The sequence below is a fragment of the Pteropus vampyrus genome, unplaced genomic scaffold (assembly GCF_000151845.1).
Source record: "Pteropus vampyrus isolate Shadow unplaced genomic scaffold, Pvam_2.0 Scaffold292, whole genome shotgun sequence".
Lineage (NCBI taxonomy): Eukaryota > Metazoa > Chordata > Mammalia > Chiroptera > Pteropodidae > Pteropus > Pteropus vampyrus.
This window is the reverse complement of record NW_011889073.1, coordinates 484,577-490,131: the sequence shown is the minus strand read 5'-3', so window position 1 is coordinate 490,131 and position 5,555 is coordinate 484,577.

Genomic DNA, 5,555 nt, shown 5'->3' with positions numbered 1-5,555 from the left:
CTCCTCCTCCTCCTCCTCCTCCTCCTCCTCGGACATTATGAATGTTAAATTGTGGACATTAAGGATTCTGTTATTTTTCTCTCATGATAATTGTTTCTTTTGTTTAAGCAATCAAATTACCTTGTCTGTGTTTGAATTGCAAACTCTATTTTTGAGTGACAGCTGCAGTGTCCATTCAGGTATTTTTGTCTTTAGATGCTCTGCTGAATTGGTTCATACATATATGGTTCAGAAATGTGTGTAGACATATTTGGTGAAACCCTCTCCTGCTCGTTCCCTTCCAAGATTCCTTCACTCTCTTCAGTGGCCATAATTCCCTAGTTTGGGGTTTTTCTGGCCATCCCCTCTAAGACCATGTGCTACATTTAGCCCTAGGATAGAAGCCATGAAAACAGGGACTTACTTTGTGCAGGTCCCTTCCTCTCTCTCTCAGCGTGCCCTCTCCAGCCGATTGAATGCTCTGTCCTCTCCAGCTCAGTGAAGTCGTTGCCTTTTGTTTTACGCCCAGGGCTTACAGTTGTATTCTGTGGAGAGCCCTCTAGTTGCATCTTATTCTGTTCTTATTAGAGTTGGAAATTCCTATTTACCTTCTAGCATAAAAGAAGATTTATTACAAGAAGGCAAAAATGTAACTAATCCAAATTCCACTGACTTTGATGGGAGAATAGAAAGCTAGAACAACCTTTTTGGAAAGCAAGTTACAAGGTATTGAGAGCCTAAAGTTCTTCAATGACCAACAGTAGGAAACTCTTAAACCAATATTGCACTTTTGTAAGGAATACCGAATAATATGGGAAAACGCTAAATAGATTAAATGATAAAAGCAGAAAATAAAACTATATTCAACATGATCCCAACTTGGTGAAACTATAAACATACACATTCACATAACAAAAAGACCGGAAGGAAATATTACATACAGGTGATAACTCATTAACTTTTGGTGGTGAGATTATAGGTAATCTTTTTTTCCTTTTAACACTTTTAATACCTTCCAAATATGTATTCTCAACGAAATAAAAATAATATAAGAAGCAACAACAAAATTTATTTTTAAAAAGTCTATAGATCTTAAAAGTGATATATTGAAAGAAGATTTTCCGCCCCTTCTCTCACCCCAATAGAAAGAATTTTTACTTCATTTGCTAGGGTAGGAATTATCAGGGATTATTAATGTGTGTACCCCACTTGAGAGATGAGAGAGGTGTGGACACATATTTCTACATTTTGGGGTTCCACCTACCCATAACATTTCAAAAACAAGTTTAAGAGTGAACGAGTGGTGGGAAAAATCCCAACTAACTATGCTTTATCTTTATTTCAATTTCTTATACCACCTCCCTCCCAAATATAGTCTTAGAATAGAGGAAAGTTCTTTAAATGGGTAAAACTTACAGAATTGTCTTTATTTTTCGATTTTGCCATGATTGATTGAGTTTACGTGGACCAAATTAGAATTGGAGATTCATAGAATTAAATGGGTTCTCTCAAGTCTCTTTCTGTACTGTGATTACTATGTGATCTTCAACTCATTTTGGGGGCCTTGAATCCAGACATAATCAATGTCTTGTCATAAATCATTAGCTTTGTTTGCTTGCTGAATTTTGGTGGCCCCCAGAATTCTTTCAACTTTAAATGCAATAATTCTGCCGGTAAATTCACAGTGAACTCAGAATGATCTAGACATCATCCTGTAGGAAGAAGGAATGATTTGTAGAGTTGTTGTTCTTGAATCTCAGTCACTTTTAGCATTTAAAACTTTAACGTAAGTGTTTTTATTCTTTTGGAATTGTAATAATACTCTTCTGATAGTTGCAATTTTCTAATGAATTTAAATATTTCCTAAATGACTAAGATACAGTGACATATCCTGAAGCAGGAGAGAATATCTGTAAAAAAGAGTTCTACTTGAAGAATGTTACAAGGAATATGTTTGCTGTTTATTTTTTTTCCATGAACATTTTGTCATTTCAAAGGGGAGAGCTTATTAGTTTTTGTTTACTTACTAGGTGGTGAAGTCTCCTCTTTTGAAACTCATCTTAGGTTAGAAATGTTTAAAGAGCAATAACTCACAAGACTGAGAATATGATGCTCTTTCTTCATGGGAGAGAGAAAACTGCTTTATCTATACGAAGCTTGAATTACCAAACATTGGACTCACATATTTTGGGCAGAAAAGTAGAGAAGCATTTCACCTATCCAGGAAGACCGAAGAATAAGTATTATGGATAGAAAAGCTGTGCGGTTGTCTGGCCTCTAAATTCTTTAAAATAAAGGATTACCCACCAAGAGTCTTAAATAGAATCCACTGAATATAATTTCACTAATTTTTGGTGATTCAAGTCATCTTTATAAACATTAACTTTTAATGACAGGTTTATAGAAACATAATTTACACATAATAAAATGCGCCCTTTTAAAGTGTACAATTCAGTGGCTTTTTTGTATATTCACAGAATTGTACATCTACTACATTTAATTTTAGAATATTTTTATTTCTCAAAAAATTAATTCTGTACCCATTAGCAGGCATTCTCTATTAAACTCCCCTGTCCCTGCTCCCGAGCACACACACAGCTCTGGCTACCACTAATTTACTTTCTGTCTCTAAGACTTTCTTATTCTGGACATTTCATGTAAATAGAATGATGTAATTTGTGACCTTTATGACTGGCTTATGTCAACTAGTGTAATTAGTTTTCAAGTTTCATTCATGTTACAGCATATAGTACTTTATTCTTTTTATTGCCAAATAATATTGCATTATTTGGATATACCACATTTTATTTATCCATTTATCAGTCGGTAAATATTTAGGTTGTTTCCATTTTGGAGCTTTTAGAAATAATGCTGTTATGAACTTTCATGTACAAGTTTTTGTGAAGTCATGTTTTCATTTCTCCTGGGTATATGTATCTAGGAGTGGGATTGCAGAATCACATGTAACTCTATGTTTAACATTTCAAGAAACTGCCAAACTGTTTTCCAAAGTGGCTGTACCATTTTACAATCCCATTGGCAACACATGAGCTCTCCAATTTCGCTTCATCTTTACCAGTTCTTGCCACTGCCTGTTTTTTTTTTTTTTTTATGTTAGCCACCATCTTAGTGGGTATGAAGTGTTATAATAATGTGATTTTGATTTTCTTTATGTGATGACTAAAGATGCTTAGTGCTTTTCATGTGCTTATTGGCCATTTGTTTAAATTCTTTGGAGAAATGTCTACTCAAATCCTTTGCCCATTTTTAAATTGGGTTGTTATTTTCTTGTTGAGTTGTAAGTTTTGTATATATTCTGAATATAAGTCCCTTATTAGATATTTGGTTTGAAAATACTTTCTTCCATTCTGTGGTTTGTCTTTTTATTTTCTTGTTGGTATCCTTTGGCACACAAATGTTTTATATTTTGATGAAATCTAATGAATGTGTGGTTTTTTGTTTGTTTGTTTGTTTTTTTGTCATTTGTGCTTTTGATGTGACATATAAGAAACCATTTTCTAACCTGTGGTCCAGTTATACTCGTTTTCTTCTAAGCGTCTTAAAGTTTTAGATCTTACATTTAGGTCCATGACCCAAATCCAAATGAGTTCATCCATTTTGAGCTAATTTTTATATATACTGTGAAGGAGGGGTCCAACTTCATTCTTCTCGTGTGGATATCAAGTTGTCCCAGCACCATGTGTTGAAAAGACTATTCTTTCTCTATTGAATGTTCTTGAACCCTTGTCAAAATCAATTGACCATAGATGTATGGTTTATTTCTCAACTGTCAATTCTATTCCATCGATCTGTACGTCTATCCTTATCCCATACCACACTGTTCTGATTACTGTAGCTTCGTAGTAAGTTTTGAAATTGGGAAGTGTAAGCCCTAAAACTTTATTCTTCTTTTTCAAGATTGTTTGGCTTTTTTTGTTCTCCTGGAATTCCATATGAATGGTAGGGCTGGCTTTTCCATATCTGCAAAAAAGACTTGGGATTTTGATTGGTATTATATTGAATTTGTAGATCACTTTGGGGAGTATCGTCATCTTTATAATATTAAGTCTTCCAATATGAACATGTGGTGTCTTTCTATTATTTAGATTTATAATTTCTTTAATCAGTTTTGTAGTTTTCAGTGTGTAAGTTTTGTACTTCTTAGGCTAAATTTATACTTAAGTATTTTCTTTCTTTCGATGCTATTATAAATGGTATTGTTTCCTTTCAGATTGTTCACTGCTAGTATATATAGAAATATAATTGATTTGTGTATACCATTTTGTAGCCACTTGTTGAACTCATTTATTTGTTCTAGTCTTTTTATAGATTCCTTATGATTTTTATATATAAGACCATGTCTTCTGCAATTAGAACTGGTTTTACCTTTCCTTTCCAGTCTGGAGGCTGGATGCCTTTGCTTTTCCTTGTCTAACTACTGTGGCTAAAACTTCTAGTACAATGTTGAATTGAAGTGGCAAGAGTAGACATATTTTTCTTGTTCCTGATCTTAGGGGGAAAGCATTCAATCTTTCACATTAAATATGATGTTAGCTGTGGGGTTTTCCTAGATGCCTTTTATAGAGCTGAGGAAGTTCCCTTCTATTCCTAGTATCATTGGCTGTTTTAATTATGAAAGTGTATTGAATTTTGCTATTTCTGCATCTTTTGAGATCATGTAGTTTTGTTTTTTATTCTATTAATATGGTATATTACACTGATTTGCAGATTTCACAATTTTGCATCCCTGGGATAAAGTCTACTTGGTCATGATATATAATCCTTTTTTATATGTTGCTGGATTCAATTTGCTTGTATTTTGTTAAGGATTTTTATATCTGTTTTTAAGGGATGTTGGTCTATAGTTTTCTTTTCATGTCTTTGGTTTGGTATTAAGGTAAACTAGCCTCATACAATGAGTTGAGAAGTGTTCCTTCTTCTGTGTTTTGAAGAGTTCGTGAAGGATTGATATCAATTTTTCTTTAAATGCTTCTTAGAATTCACCAGAAAAGCCATCTGGAGTTTCCTCTGTGAGAAGTTTCTTAAATTAATAATTCAATTTCTTTGTTATAAGTCTGTCAGATTTTCTATGTCTTGAGTCAGTTTTGGTAATTTGTGTCTTTCTAGAAATTTGTCCATTTCACCTAGATCATTTAATTTGATGGCAGATTATTGTTCAAAATATTCCCATAGTAATCCTTTTTATTACTGTAAGGTTGGTAGTGATATTCTCTCTTTCATTCCTATTTTAACTAATTTAAGTCTTCCTTCTTTTGTTTTTGGTCAGTCTAGCTAAGGGTTTATCAACTTTGTCGATGTTTGCGAAGAACCGACTTGTGGTTTTATTGACTCTGTTGTTTTTCTACTCTCTATTTCATTTATTTCTACTCTGTCCTTTATTATTTTATTCCTTCTGTTTGCTTTGGGTTTATTTTGCTCTTCATCTTTTAGTTTTTTAAGGTAGGTTAGGTATTAAGATCTTTCTTCTTTCTAAATATAAGTTTTTACTGCTATAAATTTCTAAGTACTGCTTTAGTTGCATCCCATAAGTTTTGGTAGTTACGTTCTTGTTTTCA